Genomic DNA, 15,794 nt, shown 5'->3' on the forward strand with positions numbered 1-15,794 from the left:
TAGTTTGACATCAATTGCTCTCTTGAGCTGTTATATGGGGAGCCTGCACTGGCTGACAGAGACGTAGCCACTGTTCAAGATGCCCTGTGCAAACTCATCAGTGAGCTGACAGTCTCAGAAAAGCGCCGAGGAGCTGCCAGGGGGCTGTGAGCGAGAGCAGGACTGGCAGAATCAGCAGAGTGCCCCAAAGGGGCAGCAGCATCAGAGGCAGGCCAGGAGCTGTGCAGCTGCATAAAGGCAGCCCTGCCTGGTCTGGAGGAACACCAGCGGCACTCCCGTCACTCAGGCTGGGAGTGTTGCCCAGGTTTCTGATGGGAGCCTTATGCCGAGATCCGGTTATTACACTTTATTTGCCTTTCAAGGACCAGAATTTATTCAGTAAAATTCTGATTGCTGTGATTCTTTAGGCTTGCTGCACAGGGGCAAGCAATTCAGTTTCTGGAAAATGTACCGGTGGTAAATGCACATGATTTTTGTCATTCGTGTGAGCAAAAAAAGCTGATAAAATACGAACATTAACATAAAGGACAAAGAGAAGGATGAGAAAACAGTTAAAGAAATCCATGAGTCAAACAAGAGACACTCAGATGGCTACATTTGTTCTGTTCATAATAAATATTTTCCCGCACAAAGTACTTTACTACTAAAAGGAGCACAGGCTGAATCCTTATACTTTGATCATGGAATCACTTCTAGAAATGCAGAAGTAAAAATGTTCATGTTTTAGACAAATTAAAACATATTTTTAATTACCTAGTTTAATTTACATCTGTATATGATGAAATGCAGAGAAGGTACTTTATTAAACACACATTAAAATATTAAAACTGAGTGATGGGGCTAGAGTTCAAATGTCAAAACACTACCAAAAAGAACCCTCTACCTCAGTATCCTGTGAAATGACAAGGATGTGATGGTAAGACAAGCTTTTTTCACCTCTATTGGTGATTCAGAGTGAGAAGCATTTTCATTCACTGCCAATGAATGAACCAAATCAAGAACATTGAGTTTAGATTTCTTGCTTGTCTCAAAAGCTTTAAGTGGAAGAAACGTTCTGCTCCCTAAAGGAGTTGTAAAAGACCTATTTAGTGCATGGAGATTTTCGTATCCTAGCAGTCTCTAAAAAGGAAAAATAATTTCCAAAATTTATGTCAGCCCTACACTGCAGACAGGAATGGGTATGAGCCAAAGGCACAGCAGAGGTCCACAACAGCTGGAGCAAAAACTGGTGGCAGCCAAGGCTACACTGTCCTGCAACCTTGGAGCTCCTGTCTGCAGGCAGGACAGAGGCAAAAAGTGCAGCAGAAGCAGAAAATGACCTGTGGCCCAAGCCATAGTACATGTTGGCAATGATACAGTGTTTAACCTGAGCTGCCCTTTTTGGTTTTTAAATACAACGGTTTATTTTAGAATAACTGTAATCTACAAAATCTAAGGCAAAGTACAACTGTTATCGCTCCTTGCACCATCTCTTGCAATTTTGGGGGGAATTAGATGAAACTCAGCATAAGTAAAATCAGTTCCACCTTTTTGAGAAAACAAGACTGGAGATGAACTGAACGAAATGGCACATCAGTGCCATGTCACACAGTGCACCTGGCAGCGGTGTCCTGCCGGGCCAGCTGCAAAAATGAACTGGCTTTGGAGCTTCAAATCTTGTTATGTAGTGCCATCTTGAGGTCTTGGGAAATGAAAAGCAGCTTTTCTGAGTACAGACAGTTTTCATCTGGTTGTAGTTGGAGCAGTCCATTCTTCAGGGTGTATGATTGAGTGCATTCAGCTGGATTTGAACAGAAGATGGAGATGAACTCACCTGGCTGGAGCACCACTGGCTCTTTCCCTGCTCCCTGGTGGCAGCAGCTCTTTGAAACACCTTTCCCAGAAACATTTCACCTATCCAGCATTTAAAACCCCCGGCAACAGACATCACACTGGCGCTGCAGATGAGATTAAGGACCACAGCACATGGCTGCTCCTCTTTGGCAAGGCACAAAAACGTAGCTGGTCCTCTGCCCTGTGCTGCCAACTTCTGTCCCTCCTGAGAGCTGGCAATGCAGGGAGCTGGTGCCATGTGTGCAAATCCCCACCTTGCCCCCATTTACTCTGAACATAGTGGTTTGATAGCTTAGGCGCCTGGTGGCCACACCTCTGCAGCACCGGGGTGGGGGGGGGTGCATTGGCTCAGGGCTGGGGTTTTCCATGGGGATGTTGTGTCATGATGGAGCAGCAGTCACCCTGTGCCTGGTTTTGGGCTGCAAAGGCTGGCCACAGGGCCAGAGAGGGCAGGCAGCAGGATGGGAGTCACAGGCTGGAGTAAAAAGAAGGCAGCAGAGGAAAGTTTAGAGGAATAACCTGAAGGACCACATGGGGAGGGCGCAGTAGGGACACCAGGAAGCCAAGGTGCATTGAGGGGCAGCGTGGCCTGGCTAAGGCACCTCACCTGCCATATGGTGCCTGCAAAGGTGGTTGGGTCTTGGGGTGACAGTGGGGGCTGAGGAAGGGGGTCTGGGCAGCGGCCCCAGCAGTGGGGCACACAGGGAGGGAGGGCTGCCCATGGAGGGATACAGCCCTGCACCATACCCCGTAGCACCAATGTGTTTGTGGGGACATGCCTGGTCCTTTGATACCACCTCCCACGGCATACTCCTGGAAGAGCTGGCAATCCATGATGTGGACAGTGGACTCCTCACTGGGCTAACAACTGGCTGGATGGGTGGGCCCAGAGAGTGGTGGTGAATGGCACTGCATCCAGCTGGACCCGCACTTGGGTCACAACAAACCCATGCAGCTCTACACACTGTGGCAGAGGGCTGGAAAGCGGCTCAGCAGGAAAGTACCTGGGGCACTGGTTGACAGCTGCTGAGCATGAGCCAGTGTCCCCAGGTGACCAGGGAGGCCAGTGGCATCCTGACCTGTATCCGGAATTGTGTGCCCAGCAGGACCAGGACAGTGATTGTCCCGCTGTACTTGGCACAGATAAGGCCACTCCTTGAAAGCTGTGTCCAGTTCTGGGCCCTTCTGTTCAGGAAAGGCTTTGAGGCGCTGGAGTGTGTCCAGAGAAGGGCAATGGAGCTGGTGAAGAGGCTGGAGCACAAGTCCTGCAAGGAGGGGCTGAGGGAGGGGGTCTGGCCTGGAGAAAAGGAGGCTCGGGGGGACCTTCCCGCTCTCAGCACAGCCTGAACCCAGCGTGTGGCCACATGAGGGTCGGCTCCTTTCCCAGGCTACCAGCAGCAGGACAAGAGGACACAGTCTTAAGGTGAGCCTGGGGAGGTTTAGGTTGGACATCAGGGAGCAGTTTTCACACAGAGTGATTAGATATTGGAACGGGCTGCCCAGGGAGGTGGTGGAGCCGCCGTTCCCGGAGGTGTTCAAGGAATTTAAACATTTACTGCCATGATCTAGCTGTCATGGTGGTGTTCAGTCACAGGCGAGACTCGATGATCTCGCAGGTCTTTTCCAACCCAGTGGATTCGGTGACTCCGCGCTGAAGCTGAGGCCTCCGCCGCCCCTCGGCCGCTTCCGTGAGCGCTCGCGAGTTTCCGGCCGCCTCGGCCGCGCGCACGGCGGGGCGGGGGGAGCGGGGGGGATGAGCGCGCGCTCCCCCTCCCTCCCTCCCTCCCTGCAGCCCCGCTCGGTGCTTCCCGCGCGGGCCGCCCCGGGGCGGAAGCGCCGCTCGCGCCTTCCCGCCGCCCGCTCGGCTCTTTCCGCCTCCGTCTCCGGGGCGCTTCGTTCGTTTCCGCGGCCGCTCGGCTCTTTCCGCGGGGGCCGGCGGCGCGCTCGGCCGTTCCCGCCGCCTGGCGGGCGCTCGGCGCTTTCCGTGAGCGCTCGGCGGTTTCCGTGCGGGGCCGGGCGCGCTCGGCGCTTGCTCCCTGGCTGGCGCTCCTCAGTCGGCCGCTGCCTGCCTGTCGCCGGGCTGGGAGCGCCTGTGTGTGTGAGTGACGCGGCGGAGGTGTAGTTTGACGCGGTGTGTTACGTGGGGGAGAGAATAAAACTGCGGCGAGATCCCAGGCGCGAACGAAAGCAGTGACGGAGCAGCCTGGTAACCGGTAAGAGGAGGACGGCGCCCAGCAAACAGGGGCGGGGGGGAGGGAAGGAAATGGAGCCCGGCGGGGACCAGGGGAGCCGCCGGGCGGCAGGACGCGGGGGCCCGGCCGCGCACCGCCCGCGGGAGGGGCGCCCGCCTTAAAGATGGAGCCGAGCCCTGCAACATCCCCGCCGCCGCCGCGCCGCGAACAAAGGATAATGGCGGATGGGAGCCGGCCCGGCGGCGGCCGCCACGGCCGGGCGGCGGCGGCTCTGTCGGCAGCCAGCGGCGGCGCTCAGCGCGGCGGGGAAGGGGCTCCGCGCCCCCCGGCCCCCGGAGGAGGCGGCGGAGGACGACGACGAGGGGGAGCGGCGGCGGCGGGGGGCGGCCGCGCTCCCGCCCGCGCCCCCTCCCCGCCGTGTGCGCTCCGGCTCTCGCTGCCCCGCTGCCGCCCCCGGCCCCGCCGGGCTCCGGGGTCCCTCCCGCGGGGCCGCCGCGGCCCCCGCGCCCGCCGGAGTTCCGCTTCCCCGGCGCCCCGAGCGCGCTGTACGGATAAACAAACAGACTCCCGCCGTGATGGACACGAGTGCGTGGGGCGCTCCCCGGCTCTGTAACGAGAAGCTTTTAATAAAATCTGTGCTCGGAAGCCGGGGCAGGGCTTGGTCTGGTGGCTCGCTGTTACTCCGTCTCCGGGAGGCCGCGCCGGGCAGAGGTGCCGGTCACCCAACACCGCGCTCCGGGCGGGACCCGCGGGCGCAGCCCGAGCCCGGCGCGCAGGTCACGTAGCAGGGATACGGTTCCCTCTTGCCGCGCTGCGTCTCCCCGGTAGTATTTTTAACCCAAAGTGAACTTGAGCCAGGCTGCGGCTGGTAAATCTCGGTTTGGGATTTGCTTTTGCCAGTTTTCCACAGACTTGGGTGCTGCACAGCGAACAGGATTTGACCTCTATCCCTGCTTTAATAGCAGATGTCAGCTCAAATGCCTTTTTCCACCTTACACCAGCCTTGCCTTGCTGCGGCTGGGGAGCTTTTCCCCCTCTTTTTTTCCTAGAATAGAAGACAGTTTTGACTTTGTTCTACTTTCAAATCCTGGATATCTGCAGTTTTGTGTTACAGTAGTAAGCAAAAACAACGTGGCAGACTTTTTAAGCAAAGGTTGTTACATCTCTTAAATGTATACAGGGATAAGTTTTAAATGGTCATATGATTATTTTTTTTTTCATGAAACACTTTAAAATTTTGTTTCTGTCTGTTAAATATTGGAATGCCGGCTCACAATCTGCTTCTGGAATAACACCTGTCTTTTTTTTTTTTTCCCTCCCTGAGGTTAGAAACATGTTTCCTATTTCTTTAATAAAAGACTAGAGACTTCTCAGAAATATCACATATCCCTGTTTAGTCCCATACTGACCACCACTAAACACGATTTTAGAATACAGCAATTTTGAGACTCTACTTGCATCCTTTCTTCCTTGTATTAACAAATGTGGATTTATACAGTAAAATACAAAATCACTGAAATAGGTTTTGTTCAAAATGGATATTTGTAATTCACATGTATACTTCCTTGTATGTGAATTTCTGTTTTCTGTCACTTCCACCACTTCTTTTGAAATGAAGGCCAGAGATGCTCTACATCACTTCACTGTGTAATACCAACATGAGAAGAGGGTTTCTAAACTTTAAAGTGATTAATAGACATCTGGGGACTTTCAGTAAGCAATGTAGTTGTTGGTAGTGATTAAAGAGAGTGTAATTGTTGGTGTATTTCATTCATTCTTGGTTTGATGGAATACGTACTACATTGTAAATACAGAAATGGGACAGAAAACCCTTGCTTGTTGTTTTTTTGTAGTTTTAGAAACACATTTCATTTTATTCTATTTCGGAATGGAGTGGAAGACTCTCAGATCCATGTTTTCAAACACAGATCTCTTCATTTCCTCACCAGCTTTGTCCCCTTGCAGGTCAGGGAGTAAAGGGGACAGAGTATTTGGTTGTGTATTTGCTAAGCATCACTTACATGTGACCTAAAATGAAATTGTTTCATGTAGTAAAGAAGAGTGTAATCATTTTTAATGCTTTAATTGAGAGAACACCAGTGTTCAGATTGGTGCCCTCAATATGGTGTTTGGATCTGCACTGAACAGTCTGCATCTAATTTTTTTTTTCTCATAGGTTTGGTTATATGTGTGTGTACTACTCTGGGTAAAAAAAGTAAAGAACCAGTCAAACAAAAAAATCCAACACAAAAAACACCCCAAAAGTCTAAAAGGGGGAGAGGGGTTTGCTGATGTGGAAAATTTAGAAACATCTCGTTTAGACTGTCAAGTCATCAGTCTGGCTCTTTCTTGGAAACCTGCACCAGCACAGCTCTTGCTATACAGAATCTTACTCTGCAGAGTAGCTGTTCTGCTGCAGTGAGAAGCAGCCTCTTGCCTAAGTGCAGCTACAGCTCTGTAGGTGCATATTTTGATAGGAGACAAGGCCCCAACTGGGAATTTCTGTTGGCACCGTTTTGAAACAAATGGGATATTCACACTTCACCTCTATTTTTGGATCTCTGGAAGCAAGTGGAGATCAGTTACTCATGCCACACCTCTCAAGGCTTTTGTGCAGTGAGAAGGCCGTGTTAGCTTGCTGCCACTAATCTAACTAAAGTTAGTTTTATGGGATGTGACAGCAATCCTCATCTACAGAAACAATCCTACCCGATTTCCTTTGAGCTCTCTGCTACCTACCTCCATACAGTTGAAGTTCATGACAAGGCAGTGATTTTTTTTTTTTTACTGAACCAAAAATTGTGTTGCCTCATCTGCAGTCTGAGGTCATATTTCATAGTGATTATGAAAACCTGAGCAGCCTGCCATTAATCATCTATGTACATCTCCCAGCATGAAGGCATTGATACCTATTTTGTTCTTCAAAGCTTTTAGATCACTTGATTGTACTGCAATTAAAAAAGGTGAGTGAGAATGAATACAACACCTTCCAGCTTTCCATATTCTGAAACAGCCTTGTCAGCTGCACAGGAGGTGAAAATGTGCCAGGCTCTAGTTGGCTATCAGGTAAAAAGAGGACTCAAAAACAGCCAAGAATTCTCTGCTGCTGTTTTTGTCTGGCAGTGCTGGATTTATAGTATTATATGTCAAGTGGAAAGAATAGAAAACTCAGTGTTGGAAGAGCCACTTTAAGGTGAGAGGATAAGAATTTGGAGGAAGCGTGTTCCTGTTTGAATGCATGTATATGCTTACCTAACATGTACATACACACAAGTTTAAAGCAGCACTGATACTTGTTAGTTACTTGCAGTGATTTTTGAGTAGAGTGCAGAGAGGTCCAGGATATTATCCTAAGATAATAAGCATTCCTATTTTTGTCCTAAGAATATTATGAGAGTTGATATTTTGTTAAAAACAAGACCATTAGGTGAAAGATGGAAAAATAGTTCTGAAGATAGGAGAGTCCTGCCAATTGCTTTTCTGGATTTTGTTACTTTTCAGTTCTCTGACAGACTATGCTGGCCACTTGAGACACAGTTGCAGGAAGCCTTACAGTGAACTATTTTGAACCTGCCTTGGTTCACGAAATTGAAGTAAAAATCTCTATCCTTGATGCTTACACACTTTTTGGAGGGGAAAGTTAAAGTGATTTGTAAAAATCTCTGATTTTCTAAGTGTTCGGTGATAGCCTGTTTAGTCAGTGAGGTTATCATGAAAACTCCTTTTCCCTGCACATGGCAGAACTAAAGCTGGGTTGTATTTTCTTTAAACAGAAACTTTTTCAGATAGATTTCTAAACTTACAAAAGAGCAGGTAGCCTAAGAAATCTGTGATTTTTTGAAGCTTATCTCCTGGCTGATGGACTGAAACCATAGTTCCTCATAGCAATTTTTGCTAGTAATACTGGCCAAAGCATCTTCCATGTATTTTCCATTGCACTCTCACAAATGTTTGGGCTACTGCGTGGGGAAATGGTTCAGCTGTTTGAGAAGTGTGGAGCCTGGTTCATTTTCACCTGGATCATGCCCTCCCCTGATTGCTGCATGGTTGCACAGGAGCTGTACCAGCATAATCAGGGGAAGGGATGGGGCTGGAATGAGCAGGGAGATAAGGGCAGCTCAATCAGTTCTGCTGCTAAATGAGAAAATGCAGCCTATGTAAAAAATTTTTAATTTTCCCTGTGTTTATAACTAAGCTGGATGATACAGACCCTGCTGGGGTTCTTCTTGCCACAGAGCTGGATCATTCAGCTGTCTTAAGTTATTACATGTGCTAACCATAAGCAAATGAGCATGAGCAACAGCTGTTCTCAAACTTCAATATCATGTATTAAACTGATTTGTTCTGCTGCTTATTTACTTGTCTGAAACACCTTTTGTGTGTGTTTTTTAGCAAGTTCTCTATGCACTTCCTTTACTTCCTTTTTTTTTTATTCTTCACATTTTAAGTTCACCTGTTGCTGTTCACTGCAGCTCTTTGCTGCAATATTTTAATCATCTCTTCAGAAACTCTGCAACCTCCTGTAGATTTTGGGTCCAGTATTACCTGCACTTTTCTTAGAGGTGCACCTCATGAGATGCTGTTCCAGTATCAATTGGATTTTACTTCCCCTTGCACCTTTCCTTGGGCTTGAATGTCAAAATCTCTTCTCATCTGTAAAATCTCTCTCATCATCTTTTATATCCCATTTAATAATGGATGGGAAGCATTATTTTCTTGCCATTTTTTTTTCCCCTGATGACACAGCATCTGGCTATGTGTAGCTGGCCTGGCCTCAAAATCCACTGGTGCTTGTCCATTTCTCCAAGTAGCATACAATATGAGCAGGCTTTGTAAATTTACACCTTTCTGAATTGTAGAGAGCTTTCCTTCTCTTGAAAAAAAAAAGCCTAGGGCATTACTGTAGGTGTAGGACCCCTGCCCTCTTTGTGAAACTCATCCCAATTTTCCCTTTGTACTGATAGGAAAATTCTGGGCGATAAAAGGAAGGGAAGGTGTGAGAAAGGGCACTGTGTACTAATGCCACAGTATAACCAACAAAAGTAATCTGTTGCTGTGGTGTTGTCTGAGCTGATACAACTTTATGTGGCTCTCGGGAGACAGTCTTGCTCTCTCTCCCTCCTGCTCCTGGCTGTGTGGTGTTGGACCATCCCTTTACATTGTCTGTAGTGTTGATTGTATACAAAACCTAATAACCCAGTTCAAATCACTAACCCAGGAGAGAACTGTGCTTTTTTTAGTAGATAATTTTCTCCTGCATGAGTGAGCTGACTTGGTTGGTGATTGAGATTTGTTTGTGCTGGCAGCAGAAACGCCAGTGCAGATTTGCAGTGACAGTAGGGGAAGGAAGGAGGGGTACACAATTTCTCCCTTCAGGAGCAGAGAGCTGTGTCAGCAGACCCATCCTGGGGAACAGCAGCATATCCATGACTTGGAGCAAAAGAAGGAAGAGTTGGACTCTGTCCATAGTGATCAGAGCCACATGAGTTTGTCTTTGCAGCTAGGAAAGCTAAGAACACAGTAAGTCGAAAAATAAACAACGACAACAAAAAGAGCCAAACAAGGAAAGTTTCCTTGTTTTAAAAGCTTGGTGATTCCTGTGTGATTGAATTAACTGCTCCTTATCAGAGGCAGATTTCAGTCTTTTCAAGAGGTTAGATCAGTGTACCACTTAGGTACTTTTCATTATGAGAAACCCAGTCAGCAGGACAGAATTATGTAGAACGTCTCTTTAATGAAGCCTAAGTTGAAGTACAAAGCTGCAGAAGGGGTCCAGGTCCAGCCCTTGGGTGCACATCCTGTCAGTGGGCCCAAGGCACTTGGGCAGTGAGCTCCCTGTAGTGTCACTGCTGCTACAAACTGGTAACTGCCTTGGCCTGTCTTCCAGATTGTAAAATAATTCATGGTGGCTGAAACTACTGACCTGGAAGTTGTAGTGTAAAGTTAATGGGGGTGTGAAACCAGTGCACATTAGCCTGGACTGGGGAGAGGAAGAAGCATGTTACCTGCTGCAAATAGCTGCTTTGTCAGCAACATGGCTGTTTGAAAAATACATCTCTGCCCAATCCTCAGAAGCTAATGTTGACTATATAAAAAATACTCATCCTGTTTCCTGCCTCCCACTCGTAAGAAGAATCATCACAACAGTAATCAAGTTACAGAATAGAGGTGGTTTTTTCAGCATCTTTGTTGGCTTCCCACAGTCTTGTGACACCTGTACCCATGATTTGATTTACTTCACTTTCATTGACAGGCCTGGCTGCAGCAGGGTAGACTTGGCTCCACCTTCCCTGTTTCTGCTTCTGTTCACAGCACAACTGCCTGTGAACTGGTCCAGGCTAGGAATTTGTTGTGTTTCCTTGTCTGTAGGAATTGGTTGCCTGGTCTCATTTACTAGACAGCTTCACAGACAAGTGTAAAGGTGTAAATAAGAAAGAATTTAGAGGAAACCTGAACCTGAGCTGGCAGTGCTGCCAGCAGAAATGCTTGCAAAACTGTAGTTGCAGGAAGCAGAAAGGAGATTTTTTTTTGTGTGCAACATATTGATGTAAAACATGGATTCTGTTTCTTTCTCTTGTCCTTTCTGGTTCATCAGTGGCTCCCATTGCTTACTCTGGGTCATTGCAGACCTTCAGCATTGCCAGCAAATCACACCCCTGTTCTCTGGGGACAGTCGTGTTGCTCACAGATAGTGGAGGTCTTAAACTCCTGTAAAGTATTTGAAAAACATTATTCTTTCTTTGGAGATTATGCTTTTGCAGAGTAGATCTGCCTGGCAGGCGTGTGAGTGATCGTTCTCCTTTAAAAGGCTGTCCTGCACTGCCCAGGCAAATTTTAAAAATACATGAAAAATAAACTAGAATCCACTTGCCTGATAACATTAGTCAGAATTATTTTACTACAGAGTTTGATCACTGATGCATTTCAGTTGGTTTTTAGGGAGAGGCTGGGTCATAGATTTAATTTTGTGCATTAAGCAACATAGTCTGATGATCCGTCAAGACTAGTGGTAATTGACCAAGCAACAATGTTTTCAATAAAACCAGTAAAGACTGAGCGATTTAGGATTTAAAAGTATTTCCAAGCCTAAGCTGTGGTTTAAGATGTAGATCTTTTGGTTTTAATGTTGCAGTTAATTTTGTGAATAGGATGCATTCAGAAATTTGACCAGGGCAGGGTTTGTAAGGAAGTGCTGTTTTTCTTGTGCGTACTTGGGCATACTCTAGCACTCCAACCTCAGAAAGATTTCAAGGTTTTTACTTCCTGGAGGGCATTAAAGCAAAAAACATTCTATACTGCCTGTTAAAAATTAAACAAAGGTATTTAATAAGAATAATAAAAAACAAATTATATTGCTTTGCAGGGTTTTTTTGGGTTTTGTTCAGAGACTTGATATTTGGTAATTATCAGCTTTGTATGAATAACTCACTCTTACTTTCAGGTGGCTAATTCTAAAGATACTTATTAATAAAACAGTTAAAGCATTGGTCTGAAACATCCATTTTGTTGTGTTTTCTTTCTGAACTTGTTAGAAGTGTTCTGGTTTTTTTAAACAAGACTCTCCAATATTTACCACGTTATAAAATTTCATGCTTTTATACTATGGGTTGAACTCTAGAAATACATATGTTCCAAGCATCAATCAGAATGAGTACTGTTTGTTTATATAGGTCATGTCTGTCAAGCTTGCAGCATAAATATCTCAAGTGATATTTTTTATGAATTGATGCTTTAGCCACTGACATTCAGAAGTGGGTTAGAAACATTAGCCATGGAACTGTCCCTTCTCACCAGCAGACAAAATTTCAGCAGACACAAATTCTACCTAAAATTCTCATGTCAAGTTTAAGCGTGCAGCTTATAAATACCTGAAACTCCATGCTTGCCCTAAGTTCCCCAACTGATTTGATAGTTCTCTGCAACAGAAGAATGATGTGAAAAGGAGTGTGATATGTGTCACTTTGGGATTCCAGTATCTGACCCTTTTCAGTGTACAGTATTTTGCTATGCTGTTTAAACCTCAGGCTTATTGTTATTATCATTATTATATTATTGCAAATGGATGATAAAATTCAGGTAACTAATTTAACATTTGAGACCATAAAAAATCTTTAAATACTGACAGTTGCTCTCCTTCATTATGGGGTGGAAAACTTTATTCATGGGAAAGTCCCCTGAATATCTGGGACTTCCCAGAAGATTCGGCTTCAGAATATAAATTTACATTCATATTACTTTAGAGTGTCATATTTAATCAGTGTAATCTCTTAAGAGATTTTTAATCAGTGTAATCTCTTAAGAACCTTCGGTCCAGTCTTACAGTGCTCTATTCTGATAAATTACATGTGTCTATTAATATTTTCACACTGTAAAATTAATAGAGATTCTGAAAACATTTCTTTGGAATAGAAAGATTTCAGGTAATAATAAACATATTTATATGGTTCTCTGGCTCTATCACATTATTCCATTAAATCATACCTGGTATGTAATTTAAATTAATAGAATTAAGGAAACACCTATATGGATGTGATTCCTTTTTCTGTTACAGGTCTGAGATTACTACATATTGTATTTTTGACCCTTGGGCTTGGAGCACTCAGGTTAACCACGGGTGTAGGCCTGTGGAATGCTCTGGTTTTTATTTGTATCTTTCTATAAGTTGTTCCTGATCTGCTCGGAGCACCAAAAGACAGCTGGGTCATCTGTATAGATTCAAAGTAGCTTTAGCTTTGTTCACATAAGCATTTGTCACAGACCCAGTGACTGATCCCGTGGATTTCCCTAGCACATCTGTAGAGTGCAGCCTGTGCAGGAGGCAGGCATATATTAAACATCCTTGTCCTAACAACGTCTCAATTCTTCTTCACTGTAGGAGAGTGACTCTGCTGAGCAGTCATCGCTCCTGTAGTTGTTGGCTGAGAACAAGTTTCAGTAGCTCTCTCACCTCAGAGATAACCCTTTATTTGATAAAAATGTTTAGAGGCTCTCCCTAAAGAGTTTCAGGCTGCCCCAGGCTTGGAATTGCAACAGTTCTTCCAGCGGGTGCCTCAGACCTGGAATGTTTAAAGGTTGCTTGGCAAGTGGACAAAGATCCTTACAACATGTCAAAAGGTTGTCAAAATATGTCATGCAGCCTTTAGGTGATTCTTACTCTGCCAGAATGAATGGTAAGGCAGTAAAAGACCATAAAACATAGAAGTGCATATGGAGGAGAACAAATATAATATTCATCTGAATGACTCTGGCAGGTCAGGTGGAAATCTCAAGTTCTGAAGCTCTACCCAGTGGAAGAAAGGAACACATGCACCTTCTTTTAGATGGATCTTAGCCTTGCTAGCCTGGCATCATTTTCTGCTCTGAACACTCCTTTAACTACTGTAGTGACAGTCCTCTTTTCTCCCTGTCAGTGGGAAAGGAGAGGGTCTCTGACCGCTCGCAGAATTGTCTCTCCTTTCTGTCACTGGGCTGCCTTCTGCTCTTCTGCTGGAATACCTCCACGTGTCAGTGTTTGAGGTGAAAGGAAGTGGCTTGAAATGTTCTGCTGGTTGACCAGTACAGCAGGGTAAATTATTTATTTGTAATATCTAGATAGACGGGTGGTAGGAGAGAACTGTTTCTGAATTCTCCCTGCAGGTACAGCCTGCCTCCTTCCGAGGGCTCGTAGAGCTGCTCCGGTGTGGCGCTGAGCCCAGGCTAGCAGCCCATGCTGAGAGCAGCATGTTCCAGCTCGGGCACAGGGCCTCCTCAGCAGAGCAGGTGCTATTGTACCCATCTCTGTACTCCCCTTGCCTGGGGTCAGGCTGCATTAACAGGCTCTTAGATGGGTGCTGTTTCCATCCAGCAAGCTTTCACCCTGGGCTGAGTGGAACTCCCTCACTTGTCATGGTACAGATGTAATCCTGTCACCCTTTTAGCATTGCCATCAGACTGATGTGCTGTCACAGTTCAACACTGCAGTGAGAAGAGCAAATTGGAAAAGTGGCTGTCTTCAGGTACCTGCCCCATCTGGGCTGAGGTCAGCTTCAAATTCCATGGAATCATGGATCACTCACTTCTCTACCCACAGCTGTTGCGGTCAAAGGTAAAATGTGAATTTGATTAGGGCCAGAAATTAAAGCTCATCACAAGTGGCTGTGCTGATTATTGACTTGCTTGGCCTGTACCAATTGCAGAGCCTCTTCCTGGAGTTGTGGTGTATTCAGCAGGAGCCTTAGCTCCCCAACAGCATGATGAAAAATCATTTGGTGCCTGTATTTTAAATTGCATTAAAGATGCCTGCCTCCAAATGATACCGTTCAGATACAATGTTGTGATGGATTTTATTAAGTAACCAGCAGCTACGTTTGAGGAGGTGAGCCACAGTACTTTCAGCAGTCCCAGGGAGAAAAGAGGCATGTATTTTAGCAATTTCATTTGGCAATTTTTGTGAGAAAAAAAAAAGCAGCTTTTACAGTTGGTAAAAATTGCAAGATATCTGCATAGATTGAAAATTAGGTGAGTTTTATGCCCTAAAAATAATGTCAGAGAACAGATGGTAAGCTGTAGTAAAGTGCAGTCAGTTGAGTGACTGAAATACATAAATATGATATTGGCAATGAATGTGTTAAGAATGACAAAATGGGCACAGTTCTCAGAAGTCTCTGTGAATAGATTGGGTATGTTGGTCAGAACATTCTTGAAAATGTCTTGCTTCTCTAAAATTAACTTTGCAGATCTTTTCTGGTGGGTTTTGGTTGTTTTTACTGCACTAATAAAGATGTTTAGAAATAATTACCACAATTCTGCTCTGCATGTTGAGGACCGCAGACTTAAAGCATGTGAATTAGTATTTTAATACCCTAAGTGCCTTCAATAGGAGCACAGAGCATTTATAAATAGAACATATTTATGGATTATGTTTTCAATAATAATGTTACCTAATGACTTGGTAACCTTTCTGGGATTTGTTTTGGCATTTTGTTTTGTCTGAGTGAAGTCTGGCAGTATTTTGGGGGCATTTTGGAAAGGGGAGGGAATAAGACAGTGGAGTCATTTGTTTGCTTTTCACTGTTAATGTCTTAGGAAATGCTTGCTCTGGTGTCTCCCCTTGGCTGCTTTACTGGGCTCTGCTCATGTGCTCACATAAGACCTATCCCTGCTATTAGATAAGGTTAGTAAAAAGGGGTGGCTGGTTTGTTTGTGTATTTAGTTAATTAGTTAGTTATATTGAACAAAAAAAGGCAGTATAGGTTAAACTTGAATTAAAATGTGTGTACCAAATACTTGCTGGAAGCTTTTGCATTTATTAGTGCAATTTGTAGTACAAGAAACTAATTGCAGTTAATAGCTGTCAGAGCCTTTTTTCCTTTTAAAAAGCTTGAAGGCAGAAATTCTAGATACTAGTGCAATGCCAGGAGTATGGAGTCAAATCAGGAGGATACAGCAGTGGAGAGGGTTCAAGCAACTTTAACTCATACACCTTACTTGTGCCTACTGATTCACCATCTGCCTGGTAAATGTCAGCTTGCTTGAGCTATGCCAACAGAGAGCAAAATCTAGAGGAGATTGCTGGTTTGGGTGCTTACACTGCAGCTGTGAGATTACATTTTTGGGCTTCTGCCCTTGTTTAAAAATCTGCCATGGCATTTTCTTTACTAAAACAGCGATTGAGTGTGCAACACAAATAATTCCCAATACTTTGATCACTCATATATTTAAATCTGGTGTGAGAAATTTTCACTGACTGTAGAAGTGTTACTAAAATTTTGTTGAAAGTCATGATCCAGA

The 15,794-nt window shown here is 45.3% G+C and overlaps 1 protein-coding gene across 2 annotated transcripts in view; it reads left to right on the forward strand.

Moving 5' to 3' along the window:
- Positions 1 to 3,691: 3,691 nt before the first annotated feature.
- Positions 3,692 to 15,794, forward strand: part of CREB1 (cAMP responsive element binding protein 1) — a 34,234-nt gene continuing 22,131 nt past the window's right edge. For both annotated transcript variants that reach the window (XM_084208936.1, XM_084208937.1), the window contains exon 1: positions 3,692 to 4,046. The gene's annotated coding sequence lies outside the window, so the exon portion shown is untranslated. The remainder of the gene's footprint in view (positions 4,047 to 15,794) is intronic.

This window comes from Fringilla coelebs (genome assembly GCF_963513975.1).
Source record: "Fringilla coelebs genome assembly, chromosome: 7".
NCBI lineage: Eukaryota > Metazoa > Chordata > Aves > Passeriformes > Fringillidae > Fringilla > Fringilla coelebs.